We start from the raw sequence: 26,842 nt of genomic DNA on the forward strand, positions 1-26,842 counted from the left end.
TTTCATTGGACGTTTATGAGATGCCTCCTTTATTTTGATAACCCTAATAAGATGCAGTGAGACGAATTGCCTTTAAAAGCCAACTCGTTAGCAGACAGAGTCCACCTGTGCCTAATTAAATCTCAGTGTAAATCCAGATGTTCTGTGAAGGACTCAGAGGTTTGTTAGAGCACGTCGATGAACAAACGGTGACGTAACACAGCAGACGGATCACGAGAAACGGGATGGAGACGTTTAATGTAGGGTTAGGTCATGGAAAACAACGTCTGCTGCTCTGTTCAAGACGTCATCCACAACAGGCCAGGTGAGGATTAATCAGAGAGGCACCCAAGATCAATCACTATAGTAACTTTGGAGGAGATCAAGTAAGAAATCTGTTGACTGAACAAAATTAGTAATGCAAAAGTCACAAAAGGAAGAAATTGTTGAATGACAAACAAACAAAAAAAATCCTGCTCAAACGTTTCTACACATGAGGAGGAGGAAACGGCAAAAAAACGCTCTGGTAAAATGAGATGATAACTGAACATTTTAGCCCAAAATTCAAAACAAATTTTGGGCTAAACCTGGAAAGCACCACGAAACACGGTGGTGGCAGCGTCATGCCGAGAGGATGATGGAAGACGAAGAAGCTGGGACGAGTTGATGAGAGTCGAACACAAACCAATCATAAACGAATCCTCAAAGATCAAAATGAATGTAGCTAAAAACCTACATTTCCAAATAAATCAATGATACATTAAAATAAGAAAGTCATAGAGATAAAGCATATAGATTCGCCCATAAAATGTGTTCTAATATTTCGACTCCAAAGAGCCACACTGACAACAGCGCATGTCTCTGCGTGTGCCTCACATATTCTGTGTAAATTGCTTTCATGCTCAGCCTAAGCACAGATTTATCAATTATTAACAGACCAAATTAATTCTTCCTTCATGTCTGCAGCTACTCTGTGCAGTGGACGTATTTTGATCTGTTAAAGTGGTAGGATGAGATGAGCTGCATGTGCACAAGTAAAAACATGTTTAATTTTTTTTTAAATTGCAAACAGTGCCTAGAAGCTTTGATTTTTATCATTATTCTGATCAAGTTTTTTTTCACAGCTTTCCAATGAGATATTCAAAGAAACTGGCTGGTGTACGAAATAAATGTAGTTTTCAGCAAGATATTGGTGCTGGCCAGTGACCGGAGGATTYGATACTCTGTGATCCGGTCTTTTTCTAACCAGTGCATAAACTGTATTGACAACAACACTCTTTAGTGTGGATGATTTTAAGAGTGAAGAACCCTGAAGGTTCCCTTTTCCCTAAACATCAGTCTCTCAGGAAGTCACTGAGAGACTGTATGTGATACAGTCTCTCAGTGACTTCCTGCTACACGTACAGATAAAGGAGAAATATCCCAACTATCAAACCATTAGTGAGGTTAATGGGAAAACGGTGAGCTCTGTTGCTGCTGCATCCCCAGCGACGAAAGCCGACGTGTGTCGTGTTTGTGTAGGCTCAGAGAATGTGAAACGAATGAAGAGAAAGGTGCAAACTTCTGGTTTGATTAAAAGTCTCGGCTTCATTTCAGCTTTCCTCTTGTGTCAGTTCTCATATCTGAGTGAAGAGCACCAGTGAAAACAGAAAGCAGTTCTCAAAATGATGACTACATTTAGTAAAGGAAGACACTACCAGTCTGGATCTCTGAAAACGTCATTCCCCCCGTCAATGAACAGTTGATTGTGAGGAGCCGTATTTTGGTTCAGTTTCACTAACCAGGTCTGACTATTGTCACAATCCTGAAGTGCTTCAGTTTAGTGTCATTTGTTTTTAAATCACTTCCATTTTACTTATGTTTGGGTTCCTTTGTAACAGGTACAAAGGTCTTAAGTCCATTCCTTCATATTTAGTTTCCTGGTTTATTCTTGTGTTTTTGTATTTACTTCTCATTTCCTTTCGGTTCCACACCTTCCCTTGGTTTTCCTGTGTGCCTTTCATTCCCTGCTGGTTCTGCAAAATAAAACATTCACTCCCATATAACCTATACAACAACATGAAGTAATCTAAATGATCTCTAAAACAACACACCATCTCCCAGTTGACAGAAATTCAAGAACAGATGAGAAACATGTTATCAATCCGGAGAGAGTTACAATGCTACTTTTAAGTCCAGTGAATCAAAATTACTCCAGCAGCGCATCAACAACATCACAAAAAGGATCCAAAACAACATTTAAAGTAGTATGTAAGGCTAAAATCACTACAGATCAAGAAGAAAACAGGCGTCCTTCACACATTTGCCAAACGTCATCTTGTTGATCTAAAAGCGTGTTGTGAAAATATTTAGTGAACTGATGAGGAAAAAAAGTCCAATTCTGTGCAAGGTGTGACTCCTGTTACACGTAGCATCAAACTAATCTGTCGTTTTAGCCGAAATGTGGCCGTGTTTCAGGTGTGTAACAGCTTTTGACACTGATTCTTTACTACACTGATGTGTCTGACTTGATGTGTTCAGATCAACCGCATCATATCCTTCTCCTTCTTCCACCTTGAGAAAAAAAAAAAAAATCCTATATTGCAGAGGATGTACCATTGCATCGGTTTCTGGAACTGGGCAGGTGTTGAGGTGAGTGAGAGGGTTATCACACCAGAGGAAGAGCAGAGACAGCGGCACAGCCTCCACGCAGTAATGATGCCGTGTCGAGGCACAGAGAGCTGGAATGAATGCAACTTGTGTGATTTCCTTTGTGTTCACCAGCTTACATCAGCCAACCATGATGCAACGCCACAAACTAGAAGAAGGTCACAACAGATATTGCAATATTGCAGAACAGCACTTTGAACATGAACTTGAGCATGATGTGACATTTGTATGTTGTCGGGGGAGTTTTGAGTCTTTCAAATTCATGGCCTGGAGCCCGACACTCCCCGGCCATCTGATCAAATTTTCATCTCAAGCTTCTCTCGGTTTCGGTTAAATCTGTAAAAGGGTGGAAGGTTTTATGTGAATTTATAACAATGTCTGAAGTCGATTTTGAAATGTAGGAAAGTCTCAAAGGCTTTATTTTGGGACTAAAAGTTCATGGGGGGGACACTTAAAAAACCAACCACACATTTTTCAGCCCAGTATGAGCTGAAAAATATCACTACTTGAGAAAAAAGTTTGTTCAAAGGGCATCTTTTTGTTTCCAGAAACCTACAAATCTTGACAGTATTAAAAGAAATAAGCCACAACTGATTATCTTATTAAAGCTGAGCAATGTATAATGAATTAATACAAATTCTGGGTTTAAAAATCAAACACCACTTCGATTAGTCCAACTCTGATAGGCTCAGAAAAGATGGCCGTGGAATGGCCTAGTCAAAGTCAATAAGCAATGAGTCCTAAATTAAACTGAGATGCAGTGACATGCATTTGTACAGGCTGATCATGACCAAATACCTTCAAGTGTAGCTGAATGAAAACAATTCTGCAAAGCTGAGTGTGACTGAATTTCCTTTGAAGTGATGTAAAAATCCTCACTGCCACTTTTTCACAAATACTTAAAAGCTGCTGCTGCTCCCAGTAGAGGCAAAAAACCCCAACAAAAAACAATTATTAGGTTTAGGGAGCAGTTATGTTTTCCCCTGCAACCCAGTTGGTTTGGATAGCTTTAAAAACTTAAGTCACCATTTAAAAATGTATGCATCCATTATGTTACTTTCTATATTAAAAATTGAAACAGACATCTGTAAGGGGACAAATAAGGCTGCAGATTTGTTGTGTAGATTTTAGTATTTTTTGATGATTTTTCTTCTTTTTTTTTTTTTAAGTAAAATGGGCACAATTGTGTGGCAATCAGTTGTTAGTTCATGCAAGGAGAGAGAAAGGACGGGCCCACTGACCACTATTCCTCTGTGAACCTAAATGTGGAGAGTCTTGAATTTCTCCCTGTACGGTGATAAGCAAGAAATGAGAGAGTCGTGTTACTCTCCTGGGCTCAGGGCTATTAACCTAGCAGTAAGGCAAAAAAAAAAAAAAAGAAAGAAAAGAAAAAAGGATGAAGCGGTTCTTCACAAAGATCATCAGACACTTCTGGAGGAGTAGGTAAATCCCGAGCAGGGAATATTCTCTTCATTTGGTTGACATAAAAACTAATTCTATCTGCAAATGTCGCAGCGGTAAAAGAGGACAGGAGAGGTATAAACTATCATGTTCCCAGTTTGGCTCACATAAATGACACATTTATGTGAGCCTATCTAATCGATGTTATTCTCGTATCGATTAGCACACTAGATTCAGTCATTTGTGTGATTTTAGTTGTTTTTTTTTCCATTACTACACTTACACAAATGAGAGTGTAATGACAAAAAACAAAAACATATAAACTGTCACATAATGGCAGAATATGATTCTGATTTGAGAGGGCAAAAAGGGGTCAAACCTTTCAAAGTTCAGGGTGTTGGTAGGAAAAAAAAATCTGAAAGGCGTTCTTGTTGGCCAGCATGTAGGAATGTTCTCAATCTGTTGTCACAATAAAATGTGAACACATTTCTTAGCACCTGAGCAAATTAAAACATGTCCAGTTATTTTGCAGAATAGTCTTAATCCAGCTACGCTGAAGAGTTTTCAGCCATGAACGAGTGGCTAAATGTGAAACCACAGGGTCTTACTTGGATCTAAATCTGGATTTGGCAACTTCAAAATTTCCCTTTTCTTCTTGGTTGGTTCAGATCACTGTTCTGCAGCAACACCAAATAAAAACCGAGTTTCAGCTCACAAGCTGATAGCCAGACATTCTCCTTACTTTTCTGTTACAGAGCAGAAATAATGGTTCAATTAGTTCACTTTCCCCGTGTCTTAAAGTAGCAGAACCACCACAGAACATCAAGCTGCCAAATCCATTCTACCGTCTTTATGTTACCGTTTTTCTAAAACGCTGTGTTAGTTTTTCATCAGATGCCATTGGACACCTTCCAAAGAGTTTCTCTTGCCAGTCCACAAAATTTCCCCAATCTCTTGGAGATCATTAAGATGTTTTCTGAGGACATTTTATACAAACAGGCTTTTGTGGGGTTTATTTCTGCGAGCTGCGGTTTTATCCATGGAAATGTTGCACTCTTTCTCCTATTGTTAAATCTCGAACGCAGACGTTAACTGACGTAAATGAGTCGGTAAATGTCTTCATTACTGTTCTGATTTGTTCTGTGAACTCCTTCATGAGTCGTCGTTGCACTCTTGGAGTCATTTTGGTCGGTCAGCCGTTCGTGGAAACAGTCTTCGTTTCATGTTTTCTCCATTTTTGGTTCTTGAATTTCTTTAGCTGACGGAAGAATGTGCTGCTTTTCTTTAGGTTACTACATGTTGTCAGACCAAGTGATTTTTTTTAATTCAACATTTCAAACAGTGATCAGATCTGGAAGAAGCTTGCTAAATTGAATAGAAATGTTAATACATGATGGAGCAATTTTATCTTCCCAGAGGGTCAGGTTAGTTTGGACTAATGAGGATTGCTTTTTGTATATTCCAATTATCTTCATCTGATATTTAAATCTGTTTGTTAAACTGAAAAATTAAACTTTGACAGCCAAAATTGTAAAAACATTAAAGGGGGCAAATTACTTTTTACAACCCTGTTTTACACCTATGACTGTCTTTTGAAGTCATTTAAATAACATTTGGTTTGACTATTGGTTCATTTTTGAAGTTTCCCTTCATCCACTGATTGATTTATCTCAGGGCAGCTGAAGGCAGAAGCTCTACAGTGGCTTTAACAAAATTACCACAGTGACCTTAGTGACATTTATCAGACTCGTTTTACAACCTGAGTCCGTGCAGTGCGCAGTGGTTAAATACCAAAGATAAAGACCTATGGTAAAGGGGCCCACATAAAAACAGCCACTCTGCTGATTTATTAGCCTCCAGCAGAGACATGTGCTTTTCAGGGCCGCAGTGTAACGACGGCTGCTCTGCAACATGTTTCCAGTGTTAAGTCGTATCCACTGACAGCTCTGTTATCTGTGCCTGTCGGTAAAAATGGCCAGCTACGTAATGTCTCTGTTATCGCGCTTTGATGCAGAGAGCTACTCAGAAACGCACATTCTTTACTGGACAAACGCGCAGACTTTGCGCGTTGTCGTGCCAAATGCGAATGGGTTTGTCGTTGTTATTGTTTGTGATGAGGACAAAACCTCTTCTTTCAATTCCAGTACTGAATCTTAAGCTGACTCCATGTGTACCCAGAGGTTTCTTTCTTCTTTGACCGACGCCAAGAGATAACAGCGGCTGGACAAAAGGGCCTCCTGCTTTTTCACAGTGAGGCAGAAGAAAGCCAGCGAGCCAAGAAAGAGGAAAGCCACAAAGATAAACTCACAGATAGAGAAAACAGGAGAGCAGAGAATGTTAAATTATGATAACCTCAAGTCCTCCTCTGATGACACACGGTCTTCTCTCTGTCTCTGGGCTGATTGTGTCGACAGCGTCGTTTGCTCATCTGAGTCCAGTCTCTGCATTGCATGACTATGATGAAGACTGTGGGGATGAAACGTGAGGAAAATGTTTTGCTCTTCTTCTTAAATCAAGGTTTGAAGTGTATATATCTTTTTCTAGAAATACAAGAAAAATGGTTAAACAATGAAGTAACCACATGTGATGGAAAAATGACTAATGATGAAGAAATGCTTGTGGAAGGAACGTATGGAGGCGAACGAGATGATTTCATCAAAATGTCAAAGCGTACTGAGTTTTATGGCAAATACCTGCACCATAACGGTTCAATGTGGTTGCCTGTTGTCAAAAGTCAAATTTAATAATAAAGGACAGTCCTTATTATCAGGAGTCGTGGTTAGGGTTATGAGGAGTGTTGCCATACTCATGACGTGTGTGAAGTTTGGTGTGTATATCATTTTTAGGCCAGGGATTGATGTAATGAAGAACTACTGCTAGTATGTAACATATTCAGTCATCTGGGTAAACATGAGACTTTGATATCAACTTCCAACATTTACCTTCGTACTGTCGCTTTCTGGTTGAAACTTTTTGTTCTGTATTATCATTTTTCTTGACTTGATAGATCTGATTGGCTTGTGTCTTCATGTATTTACTAAATATATTCTGTTTTGTGAATCCAGCACAGAATTGAAGAACATTTTACAACTGAAGCATATGCAGAAAAAAGGAGCAATTGGTGCCTCTCAGTGAATTTACTCTGAGTATTTGGGCTCAATGTGTAACATCGACAATGTTACTGGAGGGTTAAAAGACTTTTTGTGGTTTTATGCCGTTGCAGCTTAATTTCAAGCCACGTGATCAAAATGGAAAGAAAAGAGTAAATAAAAAAAGGTTGTTTCCTGTGTATAACTCAAATAGGGTCCTCCACTCAGTGTGACATAAAGCCCAGACTGCGATATCTGAATCAATCTAACATTTTCTATCACTTTGTAGAATAATTTTCTTTTATTTCTCGGTGCGGTCTTATTCTCAGACAACATACATTTGTATTTTGACTAGAATTTCTGCGCACAAGCCACAACCACCATCATCTTAGTCTGAGATATAGACCAGCCCCACATATGTGTTATGTAACCTCGAACAACCACAAACTTTACTCTCTGCCTCCTTATTGAGACATATGGAGCAGCAAGCATGCTTGGGGCCAGATGCTGATGATATGTCAGCTTGAGGACCCAGGCTATGGATTACTCTGCTGGAATGTCTGTAGTCCTCTTATTTAGCTCTGGCAAAGAAGGTTAACTCTGCCCAGCGAAATAATTCTTGTTTTGAATAATCAGTTTAATTAAACCACACTGATCCCTCTTTTGGAAAAGTTAGATTTAAGTTATATTTGATCAACTTTACATGAGATCTAAAGAGAGAACCTGTTCAAAATAATTTTGAAGCAATATGATTTGTCACAAAATAAGACAAACTTGATTCAGCTCCAAACATCATGTTTTCCAGTTCCATAGTATTTTAAAGCATAATCAAGTAACTATGTTACAATCAGTTGTTATAAACATGCCATATTAAATTATGATTTAAAAGATATTTAATGCTGTGAAATTGGGTCTCTGTCTCTTTAAGAAACTCTGACAATGCCTCCAGGAAGTCATCACAATATCACTCCTCTATGTACCCTTTAAAGTGTTTATCAGAGTTTCACTGAGAAGTAGCTCGTTAAATGAGCTCAGCAGATGCGCAGTTCCACCAGATGTTTGCTAATTGCTGCTGGCTAGTCTGAAGGAACTGAGTGGGGGAGTCAAAGGGGAGCGCTGCTCTGTGAAGCAGAGGCTTGGAAACTGCAGCTTCGAGGAGGAGATTCGTCCACACAGGAGTTTTGGACAGATGAATGGTTGCCATGGGAGATTCAAGGATTTTACAAACATGCATTAGAGAATCAAAAGAATAACATTACAACATATGAAACTCAAACAAGTTGATAAAACTGCCCCTTTAAGTTGTACCTGTGGTCAAAGGAACTGCTGAAAAGATTCAGCTCAACTTGTGCCACGTCAGTAAATAATGACCGAACGTTCATTCCTGGTTCTTGTTCCTCTCGATCTCTCCGTGGCATTGCTCTCCCCAAAGGGCTCCACTGCCATTGACAAAGCCTCAACGGATTTCAGTTCTTCCCTCTTTCCCTTCTCGCTCTCTCTCGCTGACCTTTTTTAGTGATGAAAGCGCTGATGTGATGAGGCTTTCATGAAAGAAATATTTGGACGGCTCACAAGCTGGAGCCTGTGCTTTGAAGCCCACAATGGTGATGTTGACAGCAGCCACTGCACCAACTAATGAGGCAGCAGAGACGGCACTTCTTCTAAGTGCTTCTGTGATGCAACTTGGATGGCACCCAGCTAATGCCACCACAGCAACCCTGCAAGGATGGCGCCTCTGAACGAACTGATTAGCCCTCCTAGAGAGTCACATCTCCAGCATGGACTTGCGCTCGATTGTCAAACATCGTAATAAATAACTCGACTAGACCGGTGAGCGATTTGTACAATGGTGAGAAATTTTCTCGCCTAATCTTGGTAAATCCCCTTGTGTTTGATTTACAGCTCTGAACATAAAGTTTCACTCTGGATTCCCTCTACATAAAATATCTGAGGAAGGAAAGTGAAGTTACTGTTGCCTGTTGTTTCAACTTCCTGTAAGCAGTCCTGCTCTGCAGAGCTTGAACAAATTAAACATGGCCTACGGCCATTATAAATGCCAAGTCAGAACTGGAAAACGGGATGTTTCAAAAAAAAAACAACACCCAGAAAACCTGTCCTGCCTGCTAGCTCAGTGAAACTTGTGCATTTAATAATGTGCGAGCCACTGTAAAACTGACATTTCAGTGCAGCATGTGGCATGGCTGCATATTTTGTTTGAGTTGTTAACTGGTTGGTAACAGACGCTGGAAATCTAATTTATTTAATTGCAATATTTGCTGTAATCAGGGTGCCTGAGGCTTCTGCAACTCACATTTAAAATTTTTTAAGATGTTAAGCCATTTTCACATGTGTAAAGTGAGAGGGTGACGTTAAAATTGGGGGCCTAGCAAGCAGCAGCTTATTTGCATAATAGTGACGTAGCCCTCAAACATCTCTTTGTGAAAGGAGCTCAGAACTGACTAGGTGAATTCTCATTATCTGCAAATGCATTTACACAAAAAATATATAATGAACATGTTTTGTAAAGACCATAGACCTATGTTAAATTATTCAAGGAAGCATAAAAGTTCCCCTTTAAACCATGCCTCTTTTCCAAATTATCAAACGTTTTAAAGCTTCTAGCTTAAGTTTTAACCTCCCTGAAGGAGATTTATTACATTTGTGCCTAAAGTTGACACAATGTCCTGAGGCCTTAATAAAACGTCTGCAATTCGCTCTGGTTAAAAAACCACAGAATTACTGGACCGCAGCACTACTTTAGACTGGTGCTGGGTTGGCCAAATCACATCCAATTTTTTTACTAACATGCTGACTCTGCTGACAACCAAAGAGTCACACTGACACAAGGAAGTTCGTGGAAAAGCACACTCCATCTTTTAGGCTCAACCTTGTCACGAGCAATGAGACGAGCTCCTGTGTTGGTGATAACGGGAGACAGAAATACACAATTGCATATGTCCTCTTCAAAGAAATCAACCCCCACTTCCCACACTAATGTAACTGGCATCATTGCAGCAGGATTGCATAACCGTGTTTTGTTTAACGTTATTATTGCGTCGCATTCGCAATCATTTATTCATTCTGTCTTTGCTGGGTGAATGTCATAGTTCCAGATCTTCAACACTTCTGGGAGCCAATTTTACTGAAATATTTGCTTTGTTTTTCACTATACCATGATGCTACAGATTCTGTAATAACATGTTGAGCTTTAATTGTCAATAAAACGTGCATTACACAGTGCCTTATAAAAGTTTTAAGGGCTCTTCATGGTCAGGCTGATGACAATCTTGCCATTTTGTTCTCAGCTTCATGTCGTCCACCCGTTCTTGTCACAACTCAACAAGCACATTTTTCACACCAATCTCCATGCATAACTTATCGTGTGATTTTGGCAGCAGGACTGGTTTAGCAAAGAACATTCATGTGTTAGAACGGCCCATTCAAAGAAAACTGATGTCTGAGGACGAAGCACTGCAAGTTCAATCTCAAAAAATAAATTAACATAACATTCGGAAATGGGAGTGATGATAATGCTCCAACCTGGTTTGATTTTTATTTTTAGGCACCCTAAATGAACTCTCATACATAATCTATTGTTTGAAAAATGCCTTTTCAATGTTCTTTGCCTTCCTTGTCCAGAATTTTCCAGCCATAAAGTTTATTTCTTTCAAAATGCGCAAACCATTTAATTGTGCATTGCTGACCAAAAACATTCCAGTGTTGATTACTGTTCTGCCACGCAGGCCAGCTGGAAAGTTTCCCTGATACATCTGGCTCACAGAACAGATCAGCAGCCAAATAAAACATTGGTGGCGTGGCAAGGTAAGGCCCTGAGAGACCATCCTCAGACTAAGGGGTCAAAGTTTGATTTGACTTGTTAACTTTAAGCCCACAGGTGGCTGGCTTTTAATATGGTTAGCAATTACAAACACCAGATCATTTAAAACCAGGTGAGAGCAACACCAGAGTCCAGAAAGCTGATGAGAGTTATGAGAGACATGGTTGGGCAAACAAATTATTTCTGACATTTTACTTTCTTTTTTTGTTAGGTATTGTGTTTGCTGGCTCTGTGGGTTTTCTTTAGAGTTATTATGAATCTCTAGTCTTCTTCCCTGTCAGATAGAGCAGCTCTTCCAGTGTGGTCTGAAAGGTAAACAGGACCCGGGGGGAGGGTTGGGACCTCAGGTCTGCACTTACTCTTCACTGTCAAAGTTAAGTGTTGGCTAATGGAGCCTGTCAGAAGTGCTGCAGCCTAAAACCACCTGCCTTGGGAGGCCTTGTGTGCCGGTGTCAACCCACCATTGTAATACCCCCCTAGTCCTGCAGCGAGACTCAATACTGAGCTGTCACACATGATTTATACAATAAGTGGAGAGGAATAAATGCTAGAATTAATCTTAATTAGGCCAGGGTAATCCTAACAGAGTTTTGCTAGCCGTGCTGAAAGCAGCCTCTGAAATGAAAATGCTGCTGTGTTGAGGCGGTCTCTATAGTATCAGGTCTGCAGCAAGTTGGATCTCAGGTACGCCTGTAGCAGGTTTTCATTGCTCGAGAAGAAAAACAGGACTGGTTTTCTGTGATTATCTTCGCAGTTGATGTTTGTGTTTGAATGTTTAATAGGAGATAAAAGGAAAAATTTAGCTCCTCTATGAGATATTCTTCATGTATTGGTTTAATCCCAACCAAGATTTAATATAATTCATTTTTAATCATGGCAAAAAGTTTTGAGCCTCGACTAGAAAGTTAATTGTGCTGAGGAAAAATGGCAACATGATACCAGAAAAGGCCAGAGGAGTAACTTAAAAACAAATGCGTTAATACTAATAGGAGTCTTTCAATCAAAGTTTAATAGATGTTTTAAAAACTGGGAATGAAATCTAAAGTAAATGTTTTTTTATACAATGCTTCAGACTGTTGTTTATCTTAAATCAAAATTATCATCAAAAATAATTCTTCAACAATTATCATACAAAATTCCAGTCTCATTGCCAGATTTTAATCAAAGAGCAATCCAAACCTTGTTGTGTTTTAAGTGTGGGTATAATTAAAAATGTTATTTCAGTGAGTAAAGTTTTTATTAGCAAATTTTCCTCTGATGTTGCTTTCTGCAAACTAAAAGATAAAAGTATACAAATGGAAGAGGCTTATTTTGAGTTTGGCCACATTAAAATACAGTTTATCTAAGCAAACACAAGATAACATTAGACAGATGTGCAAAAAGCTAGGTCAGTCCCACTGTAGCTACTAGGTGATTACATAATGAGTATGCTAATTGACTAATTTGTCTTATGTTGATTGAGCTTTAATTATATGTACTGAATTTGTGAAGTTATTGATAAGGAAAACTTACAAAACATTAAGCTGTACTTGTCAGAGTAAATATTAGGGTTTTAATCATCCCGAAATGGTACGGCACACGTTCACACAAGTACCGAACGAACCAGCAGTGTTTTATGATCAAACTCGAGCAGACTGTTTTCAACTCTGAGCTAAGTGCGCAATACATCATTTAACAGGCGACTTCAAAAAGTGAGAGAAAAACAAAGCAAAGAGGACATTTATCAGTGAATTGTTATTTAGGACATTAAGGTTTCTCATCCAGCTACAGCTAAAGCTTTATGTCAGGATACATACTGAACACACACTTTACTGAATTACTCACCTGAAACAACATCAATACTGAATGTAAACATTATTGGCACTGGAGAAAAATCAACTATTATCCAAATCCAGCTGGCTGGAGTACTGTGCTAGTATGAAACGCTGCACAGCATATGAGATGCAACAACACACAAGTCGGGGACTGCCCAATAGAGGTGCTTGTAGGATGAATTCAAGTAAATCTCTTTACACTGTGTTAACTAAATATCGAAACGACGCAAAAAGATTCAAACCTATTCCATTCTCAAATGTATGCAGGGCCTGGTTTTCTCGCTGCACCCGTTTATCCATCTGTCCGTCCATCCATCCAGTTAGTGGCTAAACTTGCCTATTCTTTGTTAATAAATAAAATCAATTCTATAATGGGCACTTTTTATCTGTTACTCTTTTAATGTTTTACTCTATTCTCTAATTGATAGAAAAGAACCGAAAATGTTATGAACCATCCCTAAAAAACCAAAGTATGTACCGAACTGCACATGGATTCTCTGGCTTGCTGTCAAGTTTGTGAAAATCCAAAAAACAAAAGACACTGAACTTTCATTTTCAGGATTTTCTATTTTCACTTTTATGATACAGAACAAAAATATTGAAAGAAACCAGTGTTGTACAATCAATGTTTTGCCCATTTATCATCAACACAAATTTCTAGTATGTTCAGTCCATACAGATTATATTTAAATAAATTCATGTTTACAGTTTATCACATTCTAAATTAGTTTTTACATTTTCGGAGTACTGTTACATCCAATACATTTTAATGCTGGCTACCATTTGGTTAAAAATGTTCATTTATGCCTGTTTTTTCAGATTTGCTTTCATCATTTGCATCATTTGAAGATCAAACGATATTATATTCATAATGTCTCTGACTGAGTCCCCACGTGACATTGTAATTGCCCAACAGATTGCTGTATGAAGCCATGAATCTATAAAACAGCATGTTTTCCTACATCCGGTTGATGGACACCAACACTGAGCTCCTGTTAGTTTTGGGCATCCATCTGATGTCGGAGCAAAGTTTCAGGTGAATTTCTTCACTTACAACTTAATCATTAACCTCCAACAGGGTACATCTGGCCATCTCGTTGTTGATTAAATCCAATTGTGTCAGTTCACCCTTCCACGTAAAAGCGAAACTCCACATAGCCCCTCCGCCATGTGACATGAATCTGCAAGATGTGTCAAGAAAACTTTAAAAATGCTGTGGTCTTCCCAGATGGCACCGCCCGCCGTCAAAGTCAAACACGATGCATGTGGGATCTCAGCTGCGAGGACAAACAAAATATAAAATGCTCTCATGCTCATGCAAATATAGCTGCAGGCTTGGCTCGTCACGCACACTCAGCTGTGGTCACACACTCATACATCCATCCGTGAGCGTACAATCCCTTAATAGACTTTATCTTTGGATTCCTGAGTGGTTAGTTAGTATGAAGGCTTATCTGCCCTCTGAGGGCAAAGCCAGAGTGCGTGTGCAGAGGAAGGAGCCCTTTTCTTATCCCTCTGACTAATAACAAGCTCTGCTGAGTTTTCTTGTCCAGCACAGATTAGATCAAAAGCAAGGCCTGATGGGTTGTGTTGCCTGAGAGGTCCCAAGTCTTCTTTCTTTCTCATGGACAATATGACAATAAAGCTCTCCGTTTGAATCCGTGCTGCAGGAGCAAAGTGAAGGGGTACCGGGAAAGTCCGAGCGACTGCAAAGACAGAGGCAGGAAACGACCCAGGCCTTTGGAAGTTATTAAACCCATCAGCAGATACCGCTGTGTAAACATAAGTCATCCAGTCTGTTTTATTTGTTTTCATTTTTTCCTTTTTTTTTTTTGTCTTAATCCATGTAGGATGACAGCTAAGTTAAAATATGAAAGCCAGAATTACACTCAATCTTTAATTTTTTAAACTCAAACATATTATGTTGTAATGCTGAAGTCGGTGACAGTAACACATGGAGAAGATAAAACATGTTTTAAAAGAAACTATATGTACAACAGTGTTTCTCCTCATGCTTTTCATTTCAGTTTTTAACTCTTTTGTATCCTTTGCTCGTCTTTGCACTGAGATTGATTCTTTTTATTTGAAATTGCTGTCAATGTGGCTGGGAAATGAGAACAGCAAAGAACTCCACACGTTCTGCAAAAAAAGGGGCTTTTTAAATTTTTTAACAATTGCCATCTCAGCCTCTTAATTATTAAATGGTTACAGTGAGTCACGAATAAGCTGTGCATAATGCAAACCTAAATAAATGTTTCAGCAACGTGCTGTAGAACTAGAGAAATTTAACCCCATATCTGAACTCAGCAATCAAAAACAGAGTTAGACTGTAATCATATGAACTCAAAGGGATGTGTGAAGAGAGGAATACAAAAGTTTGCACTCCTTCCCTGGATTTCCTACGTTTGAGTTAATATTTATGTACTGCAGCAAAAGTAAAATGCTGACATTTTACCGTCACAAACGTTTTACACATTCACAATCAGAAGGCCAACACAAAGTTCCACATAATTGCACAATAGAAACAAGCTGGCAATGTTGTCCAATTAAAATCTAAAACAGTGGGGTTTGCAATCATATTCTGTTGCCTGCAGTCAGATATCCTGAAGTAAATCTACTACAAATCCACCTATTTTGTGACAGCCTCAGATATTTGTTAACACTGTCACAATAAGACATTATAGACATTATAATATGAGAGGACAATCTGTGAAAATATTGAGCTCTGCCTTTTTCCTGTCGTCCCACTGCCATCTGCAGAAATACACCACTCAGTCAGAAACAACCAATCAGAGCCAGTAGGAGGGTCCGTCAATCACTTCTGTTGACTTATGTTTGTATTACATTTTATTTTGTACATCTATGAACATTACCAGAAGATATCTTTGAATTAATTAAAACGTTACAAGCTTACGAACCTGGAAATCATCATTTGCAAGTTAAGCTCCTCCTAAAGGCTAATGTTTCTGAATTGCAAGTAGACATCTGAATAATCTTCTGTTCCTTGTTTGAATGCAGGATTAAATTCTCATGTGTTATTGTCACAAGTGGAGTTTATTGCATTGGATTTCAGCCAGTGGGATCTTTCTGGTTTTCCTTACTCGTGTACATTTATCTGAATGCAGCTAAAGTTTATCTTTGTGTAATGTTCAGGTTCATTGTACTACTTGACAAACCTGAAGGTATCTCTGCAAATGTAAATTTACATGTTTAAAAAAAAACCTGGGAGATCATATTTTCAGTCTGTTATCTGGAATGTGGTGTTTGAAGACTGAAGTTATGACCTTTTCCTCCTCACAGCTTTGTTTTATTTCAGATATGCTAATAACTTATTACTTTATTTGAGGCTGCTGTAATTCAAACCACAAACTACAGTAAGTGCGTGCTTCAGCAATGACACATCTCCGCTCGCTTTGCCTTTAATGGGTATCGTGGATGTGTTGGTGCGGAGTGTCTGCGTATGCACCAGGCTCCTATAAACACTCCTGACATGGGCTAATGTTCAGTGTATCCTCGGGCACACATACCTGATTTAAAACAAACCAAATCTGTTTTGCTTAACACAGGAGAGGAAACTGGGCTCACGGCGATAAAAGAAGATGACGGACATTAGATCTGTGAAATCTAAAATTGAATTAGTTAAATTTCATGCTTTGAGACACAAGAAGGAAATCTTGGGTTTCATGGTAAATTAAACACATGTCCTCAATTTGAGGCTGCTCTGTTTGAACAACGCCAAAGAAATCTCTATTACCAACAAAGCGCTGCCTTTATGTCAGATTAATCCAGGCAAATGCTTCAGCTGAGCAGCTGCTAACTGATGGTATTCTATTTGTGCCCATTTCCATGGCAATCAGTAAACACTGTGTTTGACTTTCTACGGGGAGGTAACTTTATACACGGACATAAAGAAAATGAATTAAGGGAAAACATGAGGAACATGTGAAATGTTGAAAACGCTGCCGGCATCAGTTTTAAACTTTTTAGTTTCATAATTTTTTCCTCTCTTGAGTGGAACGCTGCGTTTTGCGACTGGGATGGTGAGATTGCATAACTGTGGTGTGGAAGCATAATACGATGAAACTTAGGGTGCACTAGTGGAAAATGAGTTACTTTTGTGTACATACCAGTGGCTGCATGGTGGAATAGTGGTGAGCGCAGTAAACTCAAAACAAGAAGGTCTAAAGTTTGAATCATTTCTGTGTTGGAGTTTGCAAGTCCTCCTGTTGTGTTTTCTTCAACTCCATCTTTCCCCTTAGAATGGCAGACATTCTGGAGTGTCTGTAAGGTTAAAAACGACAAGTTGAGTGAAATTGAGATGTATGATGACTTCAGACCACGTTTGTCGATTATGATTGAACAATGTCAGATAAAACAACCAAAAAAGCAGTTGCCCAGCAGTGATTTCTGTGGTTCAGTGGTGTTTAGGGTGGATAGGTGGCGAGTATTGTTCTTTATGGACAGAGGTCTGGAAGATACTGTTTTGGTGCCAACCTGAGTGTTTAAGATCACACAGTGGAAAGAAGGGAGAGTCTGATATCAAAGAATTTCTCAAAAACCACTCAATGGGTCATCCAGGCAGTGCTATAAGTAGACCAGTTTGCACCAGCACTTTTAAATTTTACCCCTACGCATACTGGGACTTCTTTCAGAATACCATCTACATATCACCAGCAGGCAAGGCAAGTGAAGCATCTTGCCCAAATACGCAACAGAGGCAGGTGGAGCAGGGAATGAACCGGCAACCCACCGACTGCTGGACGAATGCCTGCCACCATAATCACATAAAGCAATTCTGAGAAGAAATATACATTTCTGTAAAAGTAATGAGCATATTGAAATCTAAAAGCTTTTATTCTACATATTTATTTTTTCAACGCCAGCATGCGACTTGAAGTTAATAGGTGTGGCTCAAAAACATGTTGAATATGGCTCAACTAGATTTAGAACTGGTTTTGTTCTGTGTAATTTCTGTACGTCAAAACTATTCATCTATAGACAAATCTATGTAACAATATCCCCCATGTTTCTGTCATACGTTTCTAAAATATGGAGAGGAGTACTTGCACTTCATTTTTTACATCTAAAGCACTGGATCACGGTGAACAGTAATACAGAAATTAAAACATATTTATTATTTCTAGCAAGAATCAACTACCAAACTGATTAGGCATCAAATGACCTTCTCTCCAGATTATTTATGCAGTGGCTAATGAGGGTTATAGGACACAGCTGAGCTCCTGGATGCAGCTCTGTCCGTGCAGCAGGGCAAGCACTGCAGAGCTGCAGGAAGCATACGTTAACAACAGGAAAGTCCCCAAATTTTCAAAACACTGTGTGTAAAGAGACAGGAAAATGACAACAGGGAAATCGGTAGAGGAAAAACACCAAAGGGTAGGAATTTATGCAAAGTGTTAGGTAGGTACTTACAGCCAATGAAAAACAAAGTGTCAATTCTACAATTTCTATTAGGGATTTTCTGATCTTATTCGAAGTACCAGCTTAGCGATCAAGGTGTTCTGTCACGCAATTTTGGATTTGGGAGTCTCTGACAACATACCAGTCCTGATCATTTTTGTTCCTTTACTCTGCAGTGAATTTTTACTGTAGGCTTTGTACATAATTTAGTTGATCTAAGAAATCTGTGTTTTCCCCAACGATCTACAGCCTCTTTTCCATGGTCAAGTCTCATTCTAGCTGGTTAATGTTTGGTTCGGTTCAATACCACAATACCAAGTACGTTGGTATTGTGTATTCCTGGCTATGAATGTGGGCAGGAGTGTAGCTGTTAATTTGCATGTTTATCCTCAGTTTCACCCAAAATCCCTCAGTATATTTGTTCATTGCAGGTTGCCCATTCCAGTTTATGGTGAATTCACTCTTCCTCCACTATTGATAAAAGGGTTTGGACGTGAAGGTATCACAATGGGATTATTGGTTTGCAACTAGCCGTCTCGGCAGCCACTATGGTCTCATCGCGGAATGAAAATGGTGGCTGAGACGTTGTTTGAGGATTTTCCAAGTACCATCTTCACTCATCCAGAGATGTAAGGCYATGGACCAATCAACAAATGCCGTCTGCTGCCAATTAAACTGTTTGTGTGCAATAGCAGACTTGTACCAGGTGGTACCAAAAAGCAGGGAGGGGAGATGCAGGATCTACAAATGGAGACAAATCTGGCCATTGCTGAGTGAGGAAGAACCAGTTAAAGCCACACCTGTGGAGAAGGGCCTTAAAGGGTTTTTACCCTCCACAAGGATGCTGGCAGTGAAAAATTACAGCTTCATTTCAGCCTGTGTTTTTCAACCTTCTCCTCTTGTTCTCAGACATCCCTTGTGGTTCCAGGAGAGTTGTGCAGACTTCATCTGAACCACTCTTCAGTACACTTTATTATGTACAAAGCACAACTGTTTGATGATTTTCTGAAACTTAACTGGAGATGTGGTTTTTAAAGTTTTCATCGTCATTTTCTGAGCCACTTCCAACATGTTTAATCTTCTCATGTAATTGCACTTAGATGTAGTAATTGTTTGTCATATCTCTGTAAAAACTCTGTAGAAACATAAGTACGCCAGTCATGACGTTGCTGTGGGGCTGTGCAGCAACAACATGCTGTGCACAGCAATATCTGCACAGATGTTGCACACCCTTGTACAACGATGACTTCATTATTGTGCAATTTAATTATGAAGATAAGTGACACATGTTTGGTTTGGCCTAAATTAAATTTCACAGCAAAAAAATTAAAAGTTAATCAAAATTATGTTTTATAAAAAAAAATTTTATTGCAAAATTAGTTTGCCTTTTTTGTCAATGAAATGGAATTGTAGCTAGTTTTGCAATACTCTGATCAAAAGACTTGCGCTATCATAACTGGACATTTATTATGCTCCTTTGTATTCTCAGTAGATTTGAAAGTTATACTGTCAGCAAAGTAAAAGTGAAAAGCTGAGGTAATGTAATGAGGAGTGTTGTTTATCACTGTCACCGACTGAAGATAATGTATAGGGCAACTATAATGAGTAAGCACAAAGAGCACAATGCCAGAGCAACTCTGTGCATTCTTGATTCATGTCGGACGATGGCAGAACCAATTTATCTGCCGATTTAGCCAATTTGATATTCCATCTGGTATCCATTTTCATATTTATTTATGTACGGGTTCATATTTTATAAAAAAGATGTAACAAAGTCTGCACAATGTAAAAACAGAAACTTCTCACCTACATTCTGGCACATGGAGGAAATAATACAGATTGCTCAACACTGAATCCATCTGCAAACAGCTATTAGCATATGGTTTTCATTTTGCTTGTTTTATTTGTCCTTGCTTTTATTATGGTAACCATGCTTTTGTGGCTGCTTTTTCATCCGTAGTCTACACAATGAGACAAATTACCATCCATGTACCCAGTAGCTGTCTAACATAAAAAACTTAGTCCTCATTATATCTGGAAACCTCCAGCATAAACAGGTTTTATAGAAAAACTACTGCATGATTTACTTCTCCCATTGCAGATGAACTGTTTTAGCCTACAGAGAAGTTCTAGGGCTACTTCTCTGTAGCCCTAGAACTACAGAGCAGTAAGTTGGATGGAGCTAAAGAAAAAATAATACAGTTTTAAGGCTTTAAAGTGCTGAATCAAATAAAAATACACAATCAATTTAAACMAACTAATTTGGAAAGGTTGAAAGTGAAGGTGTTGTCTTATATTGCTTTACACTTTCTCTTGTTTCCATTTTTAAGCCCAATCACATGGGGACTACAATGGTATCACAAATTATGCAGGCAATTTTGCATTTAAATCTTATGTCATTTCGAAAAGTATTTATTTTCTTTTACTTTTCTACAATTTATCAATTTACAAAATTTAAGTCAATAATTTGTGAAACTTCTTTTCCAGAGATTTTTGTTTTCCAGTATTCTTTTGAAATTTAGCCAAACTCAGACAAACTGAATGATATCCATGTCTGCACTGTCAATTGTTCTTACAGGTTTACAATTGGATGCAAGTCGAGACTTTGAGTAGGCCATTCTAACACATACGCTTTTCTAAAACACTCCACCGTCCCTCTGGCTGTATGTTTAGAGTCGTTGTCCTGCTGGAAGGTCAAAGTTTTACACCGCTGGCCAGAAGGAGATCACAGATAATCTTGATGATTTTCAGAGGAATTCCCTTACTGTCCATGTGTAGGACTGGTAGTATGTGTTGTAAAGTGGTACTAAGCTGAAAAAAGACAAGTGAAAATATCAATTTATGTAGCACGTTTAAGACCAAACTAGTTGAACCAACGAGATGTACAAGGCGAAACAAGAAGAAAAACATATTATGAAAATGTAAGGAAGAAAACCTTGTCTGTGTATCAAAAAAGTATCCTAGTAAAATCCTTACAGGTTGTGACATGACAACCTGTAAGGATGTCATGTCCTTACAGGTTTTGAAGACGTTCACGGGCAATGAACTTTTCCAAGACACTATAATTTTTTCCCCCATGTTTACAGTGCTGAGGCTTAACCAAATCAAATCTTTAAGCTGGTAATGATATATAGCTGTCAGTTTACATTAGACTGCCTTTTCCCAATTGAATAACGTCAAACAGCAACTGGAAAGACTAAGTAGTTCTCTGGTCTGGTGTCCATCTACACAACTGTCTCCCCATTGATTTTAATCAGAAATTTTGTATACCTTCCTTCATAGTTAAAGGACAATAAAAAAAATGAAGATTGTAGATGCTTTATATTCCCCATTAGGGGTTTTCCTTAAAAGTCTCTGTTTGGGTTTTAAACTGCGTTGGTGTTTCTCATTAAAAAGGTTTCTGACAATGGAGGGAACAAGAGCCCAGAGTGAGAGTTTGTAAATGAAGCCTAAATCTGCCCGTGTCCTCTTGAGGGACCACACATTTTATGGATTACTTCCTTCTATTCTCTGGTCCAAGAACAGCAGAACTTATGGCGGCGCCGCGATCTGTGATGGCAACCAGGATAAATGATACAAACAGCGGGGGATGCATGGCAGCTTAAAAGCCTCTGTCCCAAATAAAAGTTACAAAGGAACTGGAAGAATAAAGAGGCTGTCAGAGTGAAGAGATGAGCAGCAGCCATGTGAAATGTAAAGTCATTGGACAGAGATGGAACCAGGCTGCAGATTCCACTGTCATCCCTCTGGAGTTGTTTCTGGTTCAGTGCCAGCATGCTTGTCTATCTTTTTTGTTTCTCTTTTATTTCCTCACTTTTTCATAGGTCAGTCAACGTGAAACTGCAATTTCCCTCTTTTAAGCTCAAAGAAAAAGCATGTTTTTCAGTAAACGGCCTGACGTATGATTGAGAAAAGCTGACTTTTATGCAGGTCTGCTGAAGTTTGTAGTTACTGGCCTGAGAAAAGGAAAGTTGACCGGCGGAAAGCCAACAGCTGCTGGCTGATTCTGAGTCTTACACTAAATGTTCCCTCAGGTTTTTCACCCCAAAAAACAGTTTGTGTTTAGCATTTCAAAGACCAACAGAGAGTACTTTATGGTCCTCTGTGTGTACAGACCTCCCTATGCATCTACTCATGAACTCCTACATCATATTTACACTCTTTTAGAAGAAAGTGGCCTGTCAACACAGTAGGTTATTATACCTTACACTCTGATCTTGCCTTTAGATACAGATTCCAACTTACAATGAGAAAATGTTGTCCTCTTTGCAGTTAATAAATTATATTTAATCCATCACAGATGTCTTTGAAGGCTAAGTAGGACTCTAAATAACAAAGTTTTAAACAGAAAGAAATCCTGTTATAATATACATTATTATTTAAAAAAACGACAAGTTTTGAATAATTTGTTTCCTTCTCTATAATTATAGGTTTGTTAGTTTTTTCAGCAACTAAACACTTCTGATTGATGAACTGCTTTTTGCATGTTTCTACTAGAGATGTGCCGATCAGGTTTTTTCCTGCCGATACTGATTCCGATCACCCATGAGGGCCAATCACTGATACCGATCACCGACATAATTATTATTTTTTTAATCAAAAGCACTACCGGTTACATTATGTGGAAAAAGGAACCATAAATTCACCTTAATTTAGACAAAAATGTGTTTTTAATAACTTTTTCCAAGAAAAAACAGGCATTGTGCAAATTGTACTGCTATCGGTAATACTATATTTAACAGACTGAAAACATATGAAGGCTCTGAAGAGGCTAAATAATGTAGAGAGTCAAAATAAAACCTCTCAACATTACCAAAAAATTCAAGTATAAAACTTAACATTCAAAGGCAAATACAGGTTCCATTACAATAAACAATCCTGAATTACTGAATGAAAACTTCCTGATAGCATGGTGGCTAGCTGATTACTGCTTGTTCTGATTGGCTGTTTCTGACTGAGCGGAGTAATTATGCAGAAAAGGGAGGAGGCAGAGAAGACTGATTATTTTTTCAGAGATTATCTGTCTCATGTTAGGACAGCGAAAGTTTTAATACGTATGTAAAATTTATTTTTTTAAGTTAGATGCTGCAGCTTTAAGCAGAGGTTTGGTGTGAGAGTCCCTACCAGGTGGAGCAGAAACGGCTCTGTCTGTGAAATATTACTACCTGTAGCGCGTAGCAGCGGTTCAACAGCGAGAGCAGAACCAGCGTCTTACATCGCAGCTCGAAGACTTAAATAATTTTCCAGGTTATTTGTTTAGCTTTCTGACCGTCATGCTAATAATCCGGGTGAGTGTTTGTAGCTGTGCGCTGCTTTACCTGCTATCTGATCCTCCATATGTCTATTTTTTACTGCAGTGAGCCTTGATGTAGCCAAACTCCGTCAAGTGTGGCATGGCATTGTTTTTATCCCATATTAGATTCGTCGTGTTGATGCATTTTGACCTGCTTCACCCCACCTGCTTCAATTTTCCGCCGCAACACGCAAACGTCCCCAATCACTCAGTGCGTCATAGTTCCACATTGCTTAGGATTTGCTGCTGCTCGTTTGCGCAGTGTGAAGGAAAGAGGAGACCAGCTGCACAGGCAGGCTGCCAAATGAGATGCAGGTGATCGGTTTGTGTGATCGGCAACAAGAGACCGTGATCGGCGATCACCGATCATACACTTTTTCACGGAAATCGGCCGATTATGATCGGTGGCCGATCGATCGGCACACCTCTAGTTTCTACTCCTATTTTGTCCACACCAAGTGTTTTAAGTTGGAAGGCCTCCTTGCCATCACCCTAATCTTTAGTTCATGTGACAGAAGTGAAGATTAGGAGGATGATTTGTTAAATATTCTTTAGAGAGAAAAATGAGAAAAAATATTCTAGTCATTAATAAATTGTTTTATTGCTACATGTTTTCAGATGTTTCAAAATATTCCAATCCACAAACTCCTTTTCATTTTTTTTTATACGGAAAATCGCTGTGAAGCAATTGACCCATGACCTCCTGTTTCCCTGACAAGTGAATAAAGTCTAAGGAAACGTTTCTGGGCCTCAGCTCCCTGCAGCATTCCACCCATTTAGCAAAACACGTAAACTGACGGTGAAAAAATGAAAGTAAGCAGTCAGCTCTCTTGGCTTTTTCTCACGTGGGCCAAATATCGGCACGAAAGCTAACTCAGGTTTGCTGGAACTCTCTCCCAAGGTGGACGGGCTGCGTTTTTCCTGGCATGTACTGAACAAACACAAACCAATTATTCTGAGCTACCTGGCCGTTCAAAGGCATGAACCCATTTTCCTTTAGCATGATTCCCAAAAACTTTAGAGGAAAATATGCACTTCAAAAGCAGGAGCGGTCCAATAAATATCCTGATAGTTTTTTGCACTTTGTGACAGCTTTCAGTTTTAAAGATGTGTGCCACATCTCGTCCTAGCAGATATATATAACACTTAAAACTTGCAATTCATAACTCATTCATATTAATCTGAGGCACTGTGTCATTTACGCGCTGAAGTGTATGGGAAAACATCATCGGCACGCCGCACCCTCCAGACGGGGTTTTGACGCCCCCTCTGGTGCTGCGCCCCACTTTTTGCGCCGCTGCTCCTTAAAGCTGCAGTGTGTAACTTTTATTCCCCCTCTGCTCTTGGCTACTTCAGCAGATCCCGTTGTGAATGCTCAGGCTAATTTTTGTTTTCAAGATGAGACAGTAAAACATTTTTTATTGTTCTGTTCCAAATATTCCATTGAGAGAAGCAAACTGGTGATTACAAGGAAATAAATTACATTTGAATTTATTTCAAACATTCTGAATCCTATTGATTTTTATTAAAATACCTCAAGAAGACAGTGGATAGAAAATACATAGTTTCGTTTTCCATTTTATAATCTGTGTAGTATCTTTAAAGCATCCCGATCTACACTTCATTCCAGTAGATGGCGATAAAGCACATCTAAACGTTACTTTAAAACGTTGCCAGAAAGAAGAAGAAGAAGGGTTTCATGGAAAGGTAAGTACCATAGTTTATCTGCCATTAGCACATTTAGCAAATAGTACATGACATTGAGCGACAACATTAAGACATCCTCTTTGCTCTGAATGGTTGTTTTGGAGGTGGAGAATATCGATGTTTCCATGGATAATCTTTATCAACACATACTATCATGGTGATTTAACAAATAACAAAACATATTATTTACAAAAGGTACATACTGCAGCTTTAATAGTATTCATGTTGGCTGTCGGTACAAAAACACGACAGTGCAAGTGGACAAGTTGAAGCCAAATATCGACATTATTGACCAATCGCACAACACACCGCGCAGCATACCTTAGCTCCGACGTAGCTTAGCTTCCTGCATTAGCTGCGCTCCGGAAGTGCTGTCTTCATTTTGCGAACGTTGAACACGGTGAAGCTCACGTCAAACTCTCTTTCCGGGTATTTGGTAAAAACCCAAATGTGTCCAAATGTTTACCCTCAACAAAGACTGGAGCGGTTGAATCTCTGTATCTTTCATTTTTGTAGTTCCCTCCGTTTTCGTGCCTTCCTGGCATTCGTGCATTCAACCAGTATAGGCTGCGTGGTGACGTCAGGACATTCTGCAAAGGTACAAAATTAAGGCAAGCAAACATTGGATTTATTTATATAAATTTTGTAAATACATTTTTGGGACATTTTATATAGATTCTGAATTGTAGCAAACGAGAATTGCGACTATTTTGTGAATCGTTTTTATTATAATAATAATAATAATTATTATTATTATTATTTGGCTCCATAGGTAGGTAGGGCCAAGTGAAAAGCAAGTAGATATTTTGAGTGATGCGATTTTAGAACGTGGGAAATTGCCTATTGAAAAGCAAATATTTTAATTTGTGTCACTTAATAAAGATGTCTGATTGTTATAGTCTGTATACAAATTTACTATATTTGGACATGTACCTTCATTCAGTGTCTTGTTTGAATACATTGCATTACTGTCCGGTATTTCCAGAGAGCCATTGCTGTTATTTACCAACAAGCAAAGCAGAAAGGACAATGCTAAACCAAGCTTCATATTGTTTACAGTACACTGTAGCTACCTATAAGCAATGATGCTACTAAAATTCTGAGTTTCTAGTTTTTCACAAATCCATTAGGAATGTTTAAAAATATAGTTGGAAAAAAACAAAGAAATTTACAGGCTTGCGTTGCAAGTTTACATCTTTCACCTTGTTACAGACCAGTTCCCTTTAATTTAACCACCAGCATGTGTCTACAGGGGGGGGGGGATTTTTGTTGATTCCTCCAAAGGCTCATGCTCTGCAGGCTCAAATTCAACTGTGTACACATGTGCATGTCTGTGTACATGACAGTAGTGGCATTTCTGTCTGTGTGTGTGCAGGGATGGGTGTCTGTCCACAGCACCTCAGTGGAAACTTGGCCACGAGCCAAAAGCTGCCCATGAAGGCCAGTAAACACTCTGTGATGGATCTCCTTCTCTGCACTCATGTGCCAAACACAATGTAAACTTGTTTCAGTCACTTCATTCAGTCACTCACTCTTTTTTTCCCCTTCTGTTGCACATGATTTCAACTTGAGTTGCACTGCATCTAATGTACAGTACAAATATACCATTTAATGACTTTGTGCACTCTTTGCATCTCAGTTTAGTTTCTGTAAG

General features: G+C 38.9%; 2 long non-coding RNA genes across 2 annotated transcripts; one reads left to right on the forward strand and one right to left on the reverse strand.

The window, feature by feature from the left end:
- Nucleotides 1–1,466: 1,466 nt before the first annotated feature.
- On the reverse strand, nucleotides 1,467–25,758 carry LOC103466320 (uncharacterized). The gene is made up of 4 exons (XR_533935.2): nucleotides 25,510–25,758; nucleotides 16,898–17,051; nucleotides 6,382–6,495; nucleotides 1,467–1,994 (listed from the first exon to the last, which is right to left on the reverse strand). It is a non-coding gene; the product is annotated as an uncharacterized LOC103466320 (long non-coding RNA).
- LOC103466319 (uncharacterized) lies at nucleotides 25,703–26,804 on the forward strand. The gene is made up of 2 exons (XR_533934.2): nucleotides 25,703–25,786; nucleotides 26,564–26,804. It is a non-coding gene; the product is annotated as an uncharacterized LOC103466319 (long non-coding RNA).
- Nucleotides 26,805–26,842: the final 38 nt, after the last annotated feature.

Source organism: Poecilia reticulata, linkage group LG6, assembly GCF_000633615.1.
Source record: "Poecilia reticulata strain Guanapo linkage group LG6, Guppy_female_1.0+MT, whole genome shotgun sequence".
Taxonomy (NCBI): Eukaryota; Metazoa; Chordata; class Actinopteri; order Cyprinodontiformes; family Poeciliidae; genus Poecilia; species Poecilia reticulata.